We start from the raw sequence: 15,312 nt of genomic DNA, 5'->3' as shown, positions 1-15,312 counted from the left end.
TCCACAAAGACGGAATCACTTTCCTTGGTGACTCCTCCACCAAGACGGAATCACTTTCCTTGGTGACTCCTCCACCAAGACGGAATCTCTTTCCTTGGTGACTCCTCCTCCACCAAGACGGAATCACTTTCCTTGGTGACTCCTCCCCCTCCTAGGTGACTCCTCCTCCACCAAGACGGAATCTCTTTCCTTGGTGACAACTCCTCCTCCACCAAGACGGAATCTCTTTCCTTGGTGACTCCTCCCCCTCCTAGGTGACTCCTCCTCCTCCACCAAGACGGAATCTCTTTCCTAGGTGACTACTCCTCCTCCACCTAGACGGAATCTCTTTCCTTGGGACTCCTCCCCCTCCTCCACTTAGATGGAATCTATATCCTAGGTGACTCCTCCTCCTCCACCAAGACGGAATCTCTTTCCTTGGTGACTCCTCCCCCTCGACAGAATCTCTTTCCTTGGTGACTCCTCCCCCTCCTTCACCAAGACAGAATCTCTTTCCTCGGTGACTGCAGGTATAATGAATATTTGATGAGCTGTGGATAAGAATGGAATCAGTCAAAACAAGCCACAGACAGTGACATACAGCAGACAGTACTGTACTTTGTGAAACCTGACAGAAGCTGTTACATTTCAAGTGTAGAAATAATTAATGAGTACTGTATATATGTAAGACATATTGAGGAATATCAGTTTTCATTCCTCTTAATTACACACAGTAGTAACAAAAGAACAATCATGTAAGTACTGTACATATACAGTATGCAATCATACTGTACCTTGACAATTTCATCACACACTATACATTTGCTACTGAGCAAATAAGTGTACAGTACATGCAGGCCTCTATTATTGGAGCTCAGAGCAAAGCACAGTCAAGTTTTAAACTGTCACAACTCACAATTGAAGTGAAACTGCATTTCTTGACCCAACATTGAGCCTAACATGATTATTTGTATTGGTATATTGTGGGTGGCAGACTTTTAAAGGACAATCAGGTCTGTAACTGGTACCTCAAAACTGATACCTCAAAAACAACAGAACTATAAAATCAACTTAAGGATACCTTTAACAAGAGATTGAACAGATGCCTGACTTCTGACACTCAGACTGTAGACTGTTAATTCTAATATAAACCGTACAATATATCCTGTTTAGATTGAAACTGAAGGTTTGATGAAAAACCCTTTATTCTGACCTGACATGACAGTATGCTGAGTAGACACATAAAAGGCACATAATGTATCCTACTTAAACAAGCTGACAGACTTTGCTGAGGAATGTCTGCTTATGGATTGTAAAGTACAGTAGTATATTCCAAAATGAGCTAAAGTACACAAGATGTCAACTGTTTCCATGACAACATAGTCCATCAAAGAACATGTCAACAACCCCACACATATTAGTGTCATCATGTTCGTTTCATATTAATAAGTATTAATAAGTACACATGACTAAGTAACAATCGCTGAGTTTTAAAGGGATACAGTTCTGGTGGTTCATGTTGATCAAGTATTTGATAACTTTCTGCGAGAAAGCACCTTTATGTCAAAACTTTCAGCCTCGTAGCAGTTTGTATTGAAAAAGATACAAATTCTTAAACATTTGGTGGTAATTTGTGAATTTGCATATCTGGCAATGGCAGGGTGAATGATGATGTCATTCCAGCAATTACTGTTTTTGCTTTTCTCTGTAATATTTCACTCACTTCTTCACAAAGGATAAAAAAAAAATATTTCTACGGAACAGTTGCAGCAATTTGATGAAATTCTACACATAGAGAACCTTGATAGCTAACCAAGTGTCCCAAATGTATTTTGTTTGTAAAGGGCATCAACAAAAACACTTTAAATATTTGCTCTTGTAGACCAGTATGACCACTGTGACATCATGGACCACCTACAGTACTGTGATCCAATCCAGGAGAGAAAGGGTGGGGGGGGGGGGTATGTATCAAGCCAAAATAGGTTACAATAAATCTATTTGGAGTTGGGGACAAGATATTGATTGAGATTGTGATGTTTTTAACTTACACTGTGGCATTTTTATATTTATTTTTCATCTACTGTAAGCAGCACATTGTATACCACTGGAATATCCCTTCAAAATAAATAGTCCAAGATAAGGAAACAAAACTGTAGTTTTTACGAGTAACTCCTTCCTGCTTGCCATGTCATGTTAATTTTGATGTGAAGTTTAAATACTTGCCAAGCCACACTGTCGTAAACAGTATTTATTATTTATGAGAATGTAGGACGACAAAAAGACAGGCTTAAGCTCTGTAAAGCACACTTCAGGATCTGGTTACAGTAAATACAGCATATCCACATATCCACAAATTGCAGTTTTTGGAATTATTCATTTAGATCGAATGAAACAAACATTGGGTATTTGACAGCTTACTTAAAAGACATTTGCTTTCCAAGAATATTTAGGAAACAAACTCTAAAGTTTTGAATTTTTGGCACCGATACCAAACGTCATCAAAGAGAAACAAGACGTCATACCTCACCTAAAAATTCTCTGATGTTTCTTCTGTTATTTCGTAAAATTTTCTACCCCTGACAAACAAGAATATATATCCTCTTACAAGGTGATAGTGACTTTGTCGTGCAGGTCCATTTGCATATATGGTCTTCAAGACCAAGAATCCTACTTTTAATTTGATGTCCTCCCCGGCTCTATTACACTGTGATCGATCTCAATGAGTTTATCTTTCTGCATTGCTAAATGTCTGCAGTGTATTCATTTCCTGTACTGTAAACACCTGCTAATAAAAACAAAGCTGGCAACCAGTTCTAATCACTGGCAACTAATTACAGAGACCTGTACAATTTGACTGCAGTACGTTCTGCGATCTCTTGGCAACCTATCCCCAAATTATGATTCCATACTTCACGGATGGATGTACGGATATTCTGAGACAATTTTGACAGCTTGTATCACTTCCTTTTACAGAACTATCAATGAAAGCTATGTTACAGTACTACTACAATGATTTACTGTACGTTCATGAACATAAGTGTGGCCAAAAAAAGATAGAGAAAAAAAAAGGGAATGAAGATTGATGATCTCGAAAGGAATTTGTAGGAAAAATAAATTGAAAATCTGCATTTATTGACCTCCAAACAAATGAGTTTTATACATTAAAGCTCACACATACTGTATATTCTGATATTTCTCTTGTTCTTATCTTAAGACCTAGGATGGGAGAGGGTAAGGGAAGGGAAGGGAAGGGAAGGGAGGCTGAAAACCACAATTACTGTAATTAACAATGGAAGAAACTGTTTGACATCATCAACATGACCGTGGCAAAAGAACATCAACAGTAAATTAATGGTCCAGATTCCAGAGATGCATATCAATGCTCTTAGTCAATCTTCCTCTAGAATTTATAAAAAAAAAAAAATCTGTGTGTGTGTGTGTATTCCTGTGTTTGCGCATGTCTGTCAGCCTTTTGTGACCTTTGAGAATTTGTAAATTGTACTTGTAATAACAGAAATGTTTTGACCAATGATACCATGATTTTGAGTAACTCCATCAAACAAAAGTCACCTTTGTACTACTATGAATGCAAGCTTCCACCCATCACATCTTTGTATAATGTATGAATAACTTTCATTCTTTTTTTTCAAATCATTGAATATTGAGCTCAGGAATGAAAGGAAGGACTGTAAAAGTGAAAGCTACTGTATATACTGTATTGTGCCTGTGAACCTAAATTTTTCAAAATCCTTAAAATATGGAATTTATTGGTATCATTGCAAAGCTAAAAGTCTGAAGTTTTTTATTTAAAAGAGGAGATTAAATGGAATATGCATACAGTAGTTGACAAATGACTTGTGCATAAATTTGCGTAATTAATGAAGGAGTGTGACAAATGGGACATTTAAATTTTGACGAGTCAACTAGGGCATTCATTTATTGAACATTAGTTGCACATTTAATTTGATTGATAATCCCTGAATACAGGTAGTTCATATCATTGGGTTGTATGTAAGTATGAAGGTAGAGTACAGTATTTGGGAATGGTGTGGCCAGCAGTTCTTCACCATAAAGCTGACAAGCTGTGGGCTAGAGTGTATAGTGCAGTGAGTGTCAGAGACATTTGCAAAAGTGGCTAGTGACACCTAGATGTTAATTAAGATAGTCCTGATAATTAAGAGGAGAGTAATGTTAGAACCACCAGCCACACGCTCTGCCAGTGAACAACTTAACATCATTGGAACCACTGCATGGCACAAAACTCACGAGATACATTTTATCTTAAGATACACAATTATTTGACCAGTGAATACTTTAACAATATTGCAGCAGCCATAAAGTCTTTCTAAATGGCCATAAAGTTCAAATTGCACCACAGTTTACCATACCCTACAACCATCAGTTCATAAAAGCTTGAAAAGCATTCAAAGGTTTAACTGTTATACAGTAGTTATCTGTTCCAATTAAAACCATCCAGATACTGTAGCCTAATACTGTAGACGTACAGTAATTGCTGTGACGTTATCACATGAAAATGAAACCAGTGGTACAGACATGATGTTACTTTTTTCGGCACTGTTAATCTGGTATGTTGTATAGCTTTTAAATATTTAATAATGGTGTTGGCAGGATACAGCTCAACTTGATTGAACAGTGTGTGATTGAAAAGAATATTTTCTACAGCACCCAGTCTGACATTCAGACAACTACGCCATCAACTGTTTGCTACAGTACAATAACATCGGACAACTTCGCAGTCACAGCTGATCAAGAACAACAAATTTTCAGATATTCTTTCATTTATGGTGCTGCAAATCTTTCTTCAAGCAGAAAATCTTTCTTATAGACTGCAGTACTTTGTACCTATCTAAATTATTATCCGCTTGTACATATCATCATCATGAATGTTCGAAATTGTTCTTCCCTCTATGTGCTTTAGATGCGTGGTTAAATGTACTGTTTATTTTGTTTGATACTAGCATAAACAAAATGAAACCGAAATGAAAAATCCTTAGACTACTGTAAGTGAGGACGATTTAAAATGTGGAGCCTAAGTTAAAATTAGCAAACCTTACATTTATTACTAATTAATTGAGAGTTTTGTTTTAATTTGTCATCACTCTGACATTTCTACAGGAAGTTGCTTCATCATGTTAGTTTGCCTTCAACCTAAGAGCTAACTTTCATAATTCATAACGATATGTATTAACATTCTCCCTCCCCCACCCACCCCCCCCCCCCCTCATCTCCTACTCATTTGAATGATGACTAACAGTATTTTGTGTTGGAAGTGATAAACAACTTTATTGAAAACTGCAAAGCAAACAACATGTTTTCTCACTGCTTCAACTGTATGTATGTTAATTGTATTACTGTAGGCAAAGGCTTTCCATCTGTCCATCTTGCATGAAGGGTGTCCTTGCCATCTTCAACTTCTTGGGCAAGTGTGTACCTAACCTGTACATGCCAGTCCTGTCTGTATGCCTCCAGCAAAGACCTATGTACCATTTGGTGAAAGATGAGAGATGCAGTTTTGCTTGCACTTCACATGACCCCCAATGCCATCCACTGCACCTTTCCCATGGCTGGTAGTTCCATTAATGTCTCAATGTCATAATCATCCTGATTTAAATCTGTCAAATGTTCCAAACAGGAATTACTGACATTGTTTAAACTGGCTTGTTGTACTGTATTCAGAGATAAAGATATACAGTAGCTTTCAGTTGAGGACATGTTTCTTTCAGGTCTTTGATGAATTTTATCAAGGAATGTAGTCACTGACTGTCTCATACGATTTAGTCTCTACCTTGCAATATGGTCACCTGTTTCATTCTGTTATACGATGGCACAATTTTCCGCAAAGTCAGTTACAAGAATAAAAATAATGCATGAGCACTTTGCATTCTCTTTTTATACTGTACACGTATGTGAACAAGATATATTGGGAGTTGCTGCTGAAGGTTGTTGATGGATACTTGTAGAGTACCCTGTTCTACAATCTTTGTCGCTCTCTTCCCTCCAGGATCCCCGAAGAAGCCATTCAACCTCCAGATCAGCCTTGTTTGGAAAATAGCGTGTCTCTTCAAAGTTGGAAAGTTTATACATTTCACACACTGTCCACACATGCATTCCTTGTGTTCCTGGTCATATACTACCGTACCAAGATTAACTAAACAGACTAATAATTTTGCAAGGCAAAAGAAACCCGAGCTTTTATTTTACAATACTTTACAGAGTTCTACAGTATCACATTGATTATTACAGCATGTTCTATTGCGTTAATTTGTGTCTTCATTAAGAAAGCATATGTGAGAAGTTGAGAACGCAGGAAATGCACAATCAAATCATGATGTCAACTTATTTGTTAATTATTGCAGGTACCTAACCATCTGTAAGAGTCTTTAAAGGGCAACTATAACTAATTTGGTGTCAAATGAACACACTTAATGAACGTTGAGTTTTGTTAAATTTAACTTTCAGATTATTGTTTGGAAGCATTTTGGTACCAAAAACTTAGGATTAAATAATAATCATATTGTCATCCCAGAAAAAAATGATTAAAATATGCCATTTTTTACTACAGTATGTTGGTAATAGGAGGACAGTGATGGAAGGAATTTTTTTAATTTTGATCAAATTATGCAACAATTGTGGTCAAGCTGTACACAAAACATGGTTGGTGGCCACATAACAGCTCCACAAGCTTGCCAGCTGGGAAAACATAAATGTGCATCAAGGGTCACATAGTTGCAATGTCAATTACTAACATTAATATAGTTACAGTATTTCACAATGTCATTAGTTCTTTCTAGATCGTAGGACTCAACTAATTTACGAGGTTCTAGCTTTGTATAGTCATCTCCTAACTCCACTATCACACAGTGTCCCACTTTTCAACAATAGAAATAGGAAAAAAAAATTTCCTTTACAATCTATGAAAATCTTGGCTATTGTAATTGCATGTACTTCAACGTCCATTCATTCTAAACATGTTACAATCACTCACTTAAAGAGCAAATACATTTTGCGTGCTTTGAGCATCTCTGCAGTAGAACTCCCGGTTTGTGAGTTCTCTTTGATTTCTGTTTCAAATTCTATCTAACACTGTGAGGACCTATCTTGCTATCTTACAGTATCACATGTATATACTACACAAGTCTGCTAAACTAGGAATGACTATGCTTGGTTTACTGCACTTATTACAATACAGTACAGCAGATGCAACATTTATTAACCACTGTACTATCCCTGTAGACAATGTGAGAAGTGACATTGACTTGGATACTGATTTGTGACCTTTCTACCATACCTACCTGCAACCTTTGAGACCGTAAGGTACTGATAACAATTCCCTCGTCACAAGTTGACTGTAATTTTGTTTTTAAATATTAGTTATAAGTCACATTGGTTGATTTTTTTGCTGGGTACATTACAGCCTACCCTCACGTTGCACACAAGCTAACGCAGTGAATGATTTATCGCACACTGTTAAATGCAAATGGGCAAACTGCATATCAGTTTTTGTACACGGAACTATAGTCTTTTATAAGAAGCGAGATGCATCGCCTTCAAAAGTGTCATGCAAAATTGTTACACTAAATTATTTCCAATAAAATAAAACTATTAGCAAACTGCTTATTCACTGGAGAGCCTGTGTAAGAGAATGTGTAAAAGTAAGTTGGCCTGACGTTTCGATCCTGGCAGGATCTTCTTCAGATGCTAAATGACAAGTAACAGTAACAGAAGGGACAAAAACACGCACAGTATACAGACAGGTTAATGAGCATGGTGAACACAAAGAGATAGATGTAAGGGGATTAGTAGACAAGGGACGGAGAGAAGAAAGAAAGAAACCAACAGGGGAAGAGGAGAGGTAGGAGATAAACAGTGGAGGGGCAAAGAGAGGATTAAGGGAAGAGGGTAGGGAATAAACTGGAGAAGGACAAAGACAGAAAGGTGTGGAGAAAAAAGGGTGGAAGAGAGCTATGAGAAGAGGAGTGATGGGGCGGGGGAACAAGGGGAGATGGAGGGGGGGGGGACAGAAGACAGTTAGTCATGTCCTTCCTGAATGTTGAGCCCATGAGGTTGAATGGTGCAAATGCATTACTAAACTATTTCCTGTAAGGTGCTGTCACTGGTCATTATAACTTAGTATTGTGTGTTTAATTTTAAGAGGTTTTCATGGCAGACTGCTGGGGGCAAGTGTTTTTTCCGAGGCAAACATTTTTGAGATGTTGCGTCTCCAGGATGCAAGTCTTAAAATCCTAGCAACAACATACTTCATTGGAGTTGCTTTTGATTAATTTTGCAATGCTGTTCCACATTAAAATCCAACATTGTACATGAAATTCCTTAGCATAACAAGGCAAGTTTCAATCTAAGATACTGGGATACAAGTAGAAAACAGTTCAGTGTGCAGTTTGCATACATGTACAGTATATGTTATTAGAACTGCAATATGAAACAGTTCTATGTGTCAAAATATCAGAAACAAATCAAATTAAAAAAATAATCACAGGCTCAGTACCCTTCCCTTGTTCAACAAAGCTACAGTAGGAAGCTGTCCCAGTTGATCAATTGCAGTCTTAGTTTTAAGTGATACCATCTAAGATTGGCAAAACTGATGATCATCAAATGTGCTTTAAAGTTGGATTTTTCTAAGTAAAATTATAGTCATTGATATAGCATGGAATGAAGCACAGATACAGTTACAGTTCGATTGGATACTTTACTAGCCATGTGCTTGTTGCAGTGGTACTGTATTAGGCTATAGTACTCTCATTATACTTACACCCCTACCCTCCCTACCATGTGATCAAAATGGTAATTATTTCAGCACTGCCCCCTCAAGTCACCCACTTCCACTTGTGAAGTTTGTCAGTATACTTATACTTAATATTAACTTAGTACTAATTAACTTATACCCTCAAACATTCATTTGGACATAACTTTATAAGGCAAAGAGCTCTACTAGTTTTTCCAGCCTTCATATATACATAGACTTAAGAATTTACAGTACCTGCAGTACTGTATGAAATCATTCCAGTGACATCTGTAATAAACATCTCTCATTCAGGTTCTGAACACTGCAAAGAGCTTGAGATGTAATACAGTAAATTCAACAGGGAAAAAAAAAATCCTGAAGTGTTTCTAATTCCTGTTGGTATTGGATCAAGTTTATTCTTATTCAAGATTTGTATTGTTTGGTATGGGACACATACTGTAAGTGACTTATTAATTCTTGAATTAAAGTAACCCCATCACTGACCTTATTCTAAATCAGCATTGCATCTATTGTGGCTGGATCATGCATGCCATTACCAAAATGTTAATCACACAAAACACATTCTCCACATACATAGTATATGTTAGACAATACATAGTACAAAGTTCACATGCGACAGCAAATTTGTAACTGTCGTCTGATCGTCCACTGCAAACTAACCAATAATTGGCACAAGTTTTTTTTTGGTGTATAAATTTGGTATGGAATTCTGAATATATAGCTTGTCAGAACAAAGCGACTGCAATGGTAACATTATGAAGTTGTAATGCTAAATTGAACATGATATGCTGAGAATATCTACTACAGATTAAATATGTCAGGGCAACACAGGTATGATGGAAGCTTCTTTGTAATAATCTCACACAATTGTGTCTGGTCCTTGTACAATTATTGGAAGGTACTGAACAAAACTTCTGTTTGGATGGAGAAAGATTTAAGGGAAAATAAGGATAATATTGAAAGAGATATCTTGCTAAACTGACTGATGTAGTTCACTGATCTCTAATCAATCTACACATCAGTGATTACAAAGTCTGGTATAACACCAGTTAGTATAAATTTGCCAGCTATGTGAAACCTTTTTAATGGAGTAAATACATTTTTTTTACAGTTGAGGTGATGCATAGACCTGTATGTAGTGGTAAAAGTTAGAAATAACCAGTTTAGTAGAACTTTGAAAGTCCCAAAGTAACAAATAACTCTTTACTCTGTTTTGAAACGGTACATTGTACATGAGCTTACACAGTGGCTGAGCTAGGGGTATTGGTCAGGGGTGATAATGGTCTGTAGGGGCGGTTTCGACACTATTTAAGCGGAGCACCACCACAGGTTGGCGCGGAGCGAAAAAAAAATTTGTGAGTAAAGATACTCCCTACTGTAGATCGCCGAAAATGACCCTTTCCGGGCCTTGCTTATTTGCAGATACCCAAGAATAAATAGGTGTTATGTCACAAGGTAGATGAGAGCGCAATAAAAAAGTCAATAATCGCGAATAAGTAAAAAGTGGTAAAAAGCTGAAAAGGGCGCCAGCAGTCCATTTGAGTCCGTCAGGGGGGACATCCGCCCCCCCCTTACTGTATGGACGCTCCACCACTGAACTGACATGTTGTCAGACATGCCAGATCAAGTCGCATATAGCACCAATCGGATCATTCCATTATACTATACCCTTAAATAAATGGAAGTATCCAACCTGTGCAAAGTGACTTGACCTGACTTGCCCAAGAGCGAACCAAGGGCTGTCAACCAAATCTGCTCAAATAATCCTTCATTTGAAGCAACTTATAAACAAACATAAGTCTTATTGAATATTTAAGCTCAATACATCATGCCAAAGAACACTGTAACCTGTACAAGTTGACCATGAATGGATGGACCATGGAATGAATGGCATTTGTTTACATCTGCTTTCAACAAATATTTGGAAATTTAGCCATTTATTTATGATCTTATGGTATAGCCTGGCTTTCATGCATCGTCTGAGCAGGGAGTCTATAGCAACTCCTTTTGTATATGAGTTAGCGCAAAGCTATAGGTCTTACCTACAACAGGTTTGCCGTGAGAATGGCCAATTTATGACGAACCTTTTGAATGAAGTTGTGTGGAGCCAACATGTCAATAGGTGTCATATTCGTGGTTTCAGTTGTTTTCCGCATACGTTACTTTCCGCTGATTACTTTCCGCTGAAAAAATTCTGCGGAAAACACCTCTTTTTTCACTTTCCTGTGTACTATATTTTTCCGCAATTTTAGGATACCAAATTCAGGCAGGATGATTAAAATAACATATGAAAGTATCAAAGAACGTCGATAAAGGATGGTTAGACTGAGTTTATGTCAGAAAAGTTAAGCTGCTTATAATATAGAGGAGGCTTTCGGGTGTGTAATTAGGGATTATTAAAGAAGTATGAGGCGGTCAGCCGATAAAAGGACAAAGGGACGCCCGCGTTATGAAGGATTGACTATCTAATAAAGTATTAAAACTGCGGTCCGCGTAACGACAGTTTAAAAAAAAAAGTTGTAAAAGGTGGTATCTTTGATTTTCGCTGGAAATGGCTGTATAAGTAAGGGCTGTTTTAATAACCGAACACCCATTTTGCACCGCCTTTCTTACAAGTTATACTAAAATCATGGCAGATTTATCCTGTTACAGTTAAATCCTATCTTCTCCATCTTCCTAAGTCATTACATGTGCCTAATCAATTCAGTAAGTTATTCTGTTCCTCCCAAAAAAAAAACGTTACTTTCCGCTGGAAAAAAACGTTATTTGCGTTGACAAATTTGTTTGCGGAAAACACCGTTTTGTTTCAGCGGAAAGTAACGTGTGCGGAAAATAACGGTACCCCATATTCGTATATATTCTAACACTAGGCCTAGTACAAAAGAATAAACCAATTCGTCACATCATTGGCAGCGCCTGTGGTTTAGCCTAGGTTTGAAGTAGCAGAACTTAGTAACTATAGACTACTATCTGTAGAATAAACGGTAGTGTAACGTATGTACCTCTAACAAACGGTAACAGTGCCACTGTAGGCAAGTGATTAACGCTAACTTAGCCTAGGCTACACTGTAAAATTAACGAATCCTAGTATTAGTAGGTAGTATAACTTTTAAGGCCAAAGCCTGAGCACACGAAAGTAACCTAGTAATCACAAGGTCGATCATGTAAGTGCGTAACGTACCTACCGATCAAATTTCATGAAAAAGTTTATAAGGAAGAATATTTCCCTTACACTTACTGCGTGTTCGGCTTTTCTTCGCGTAGCCTAAGTTGTTTACGCCAATCTTGATCTTGTGTCTGTCGTGTTATGCATTGTTGCTCTTGCTCTTGCGACGCTATCAACTGATGTACATGCGTTATAATATCTGTATAATATGGGACGATAACTTACGTCAACCAAGTGGAAGTTAGTTTGCATGTTACCGATACACATGTTCGAACAACATACATTGGTTGCAGATTATTTGCAAATATGACGGCATGACGTAGGTACATATCGGATATAGGGAAGTAAATTCTCTTAGAAACTACTTCAATCCATTATTTCGCAAAATAGCGGTCTCGTTCAACAACTTTCTATTCCATCGTTAAGTCAGAAAACTCAGCACATGGAACCATTGTCACCTCCAACAGAAATTGATGATATAGAATAAATAATTTATGTTCCTCAGTCTTTTTCTTGAGGAAATTTATACTGGTAAAAGAATTTGAGGAATTTCCTCCTCACTGTCCCACTTTCTCCAATCTGACATGAGTCAGTCTTGCCCACATACACAATTACTCAGACTGAGTTCCCGCTTGCTAGAAATGGTATGTCGGTGTTAAAGATCTTCATCAATATTCTCCCTTAAAAACATGCTAAAATACAAACAATTGGGCAATCCATGACGTTGCAGATCTCATCCCAAAATTGGGTCTATATATAGGCACAAATAAACGTTCATGAAAACAATGCAGTCACTACAGTACTTCCGCATGCTCACAACACTTTCATTTCCTTTTCCGTTTGGCATTAACATAGCAGCCAAAAGAACAGCTTATTTTTCTGCAACTAAATTTAGATTTCTAGCTTTTTTAAGCAGGCTAATTGAGCTAACGATGTATCCTTGACTTGAAATAAGTTCAAGGTCTGCTGTGTAGACCCCAACAACTACAGTATCGCACGCTATCACGGAAAAGTTTCTTGAGATTACGTAATCGACCTGCCTTGGTCGTAAAATGACCTCTTTTTACCAATTAGACTTCAACGCCTGCCACATATTTTTTTCTTGTATGAGGGTCTTAGTGTAAACGCTGTATAATTAACTACACCGTAGACTGAACATATTTCCACACAGTGTTTACACAAAGAGCCTAATGGTGTTAAGAAGCTATACAGGCTAATTGTTGAGCCTGAGGTCGATTTACCACCGTGACAGGTCGATTACGTAATCACAAAACTTTCCTAGCTATAGCGTGCTATAATTGGAGCAAATAAAGCAGATATTTAACCATACATTTTAGGTCATTTTGGTGCGTGCAGAAGTTTGACTTTTACTTCCTTTGATCACGTGACCTTTAACAATTATACATTGCTGAATGCACTGAAAATAGTAGTATGTGGTAGTCTGTGGCAGGCGGTTTCGCCATATTGTTATATCGGTATATGTATAAGGGCAAAATGCATCTTTTACAGTTGACCTTTGACGTCACACAGGCACTATAGAACTCATGCCCAGACACATATACCCACCAAATTTGAATTCCATCGGCCTTATTATCAAGCAGTAGTTTGCAAAATGCTTTTTCGTACACATGACACCAAGTTTGACCTTTGATGTAGTGACCTTTGTCTTAAGAAAAACACTCTAGACATATAGTTTGCATGTGATAAACTACATGTGTATATGAAGTATTTGGCCATGTTGTTATTTTGGTATACGTGTAATGGCCACACAATGGTTATATACTTGACAATTTGACTTCTGACCTTTGACCCTATGACGACATTACTCACAATGGTCACCAAGTTTGAAGTTTGAAGTTGGTAGGTATACGCAAGTATCTCATATCTTAGTGACCAAAATGGACATTTTTTTCATTAAGAACGACAATCCAGTGCCATTATCACACACGAAACTTTGACCTCAGTTCATGACTAAAGTTTAAGTTGTTCGGAAAAAATCTCGTTCTAATTAGTATGGGCATGAGGAATTTCTCCGACTGAGCTAGGTAGGAGTATTAACCTTTATGGACCGGTTGTAGGGGGAAACCAGTGTTCACGAATGAAGGTTGTAACTGAACGTTTTCCTCGACTAACAATGGCGGGTGGGGGAGGAGAAATGCCTCTTCCCACCCCCCCCCCCTCCCATTGTACACGCCACTGGTGAATTTGGTTCGGATCAGATCAGAGACATGAGCTGCGGAACATTTATCCGTGTAATACTCCTGAGTCAAAACGCACTAGATGGCAATGAGAAACGTCTCTAACAACGCGCACACGTAAAATTTACTGTATAAATTCCGATAAATGGATGTCGAATTTAATTCTACTTAAATAAAAGTCAATTCTCCTAAGTGGAATTCTATTTCATTAAATTTAAAAGTTAAGGCCATATATTTTACTTAAATAAAATGCCATTTCACTCAAGTAGAATTCAATTAAGCTTATATGTGAAATCATATTCTACTTAAGTGGAAATCCATTTCTGCTAAAGTGAAATTGCACTCGACTTAAGTAAAATAGAACATTTGTTTTCCACTTAAGTCGAATTCTATTTCACTTAAGTTGAATTGAACTCGAGGCTGAAGTAGAAAATATTACACTTAAGTATAGATTTAGGCGTACATTTTAAAACGGCTTACGATATGTTCTTCGGAGTGATCATTATAAAGCCATTTCTTAGCTGGGTGCTCGTCAGAAGGCACAGCATCAAAAAAAAAAAAAAATTCTATGAGTCACAGTAAACCGGCAGCGAAGATATTTCAAGAGAAATCTATATAGCCTATATACTAAGTTTATTTCGTTGTTTTTTTTTTCCATTGTTAATACTTTAAACACTTCCAAACCTAAATTTTTCGATATCAAATCTTTATACTTTGTCTGTCACCAGAACATCGATTTCATGCAAGTTATCCACAGTGGCGGAGCTAGGAGTATTGGTCAGGGGCGGGAATAGTCTGTAGGGGCGCTTTCGACACTATCTTAGCGGAGCATCACCCAGATTGGCGCAAATCGTACAGAAATAGGCTTTGAGTAAAGATACTCCCTATAGATCGCCGGAAATGACCCTTTCCGGGCCCGGTGCTAATTTGCAGATAATGTGACAAATATCAATAGGTAGATGAGAGCGCAATAATAAAGTCAATAACCGGGAATAAGTTAAAAGTGGTAAAAAGCTGAAAAGGGCGCCAGCAGTTCATTTGAGTACGTCAGGGGGGGGGGGGCATCCGCCCCTGACTGTATGGACGCTCCACCACTGGTTTATCCAATTATTTGTTTTGATCGGGAATCAGGGCAGGGAACAACCCCCTGATTTCGGGAAGCTAAAGTTGCATGGGGATGAACG

At 37.6% G+C, this 15,312-nt stretch overlaps 1 protein-coding gene across 1 annotated transcript in view; it reads left to right on the top strand.

Moving 5' to 3' along the window:
• Positions 1-15,312, top strand: part of LOC139967320 (isocitrate dehydrogenase [NAD] subunit beta, mitochondrial-like) — a 119,882-nt gene that overhangs the window by 79,776 nt on the left and 24,794 nt on the right. The gene's annotated exons all lie outside the window — the stretch shown is intronic.

Source organism: Apostichopus japonicus, chromosome 5 (genome assembly GCF_037975245.1).
Source record: "Apostichopus japonicus isolate 1M-3 chromosome 5, ASM3797524v1, whole genome shotgun sequence".
Taxonomy (NCBI): domain Eukaryota; kingdom Metazoa; phylum Echinodermata; class Holothuroidea; order Aspidochirotida; family Stichopodidae; genus Apostichopus; species Apostichopus japonicus.
This window is presented reverse-complemented; position numbering and strand designations above follow the sequence as displayed.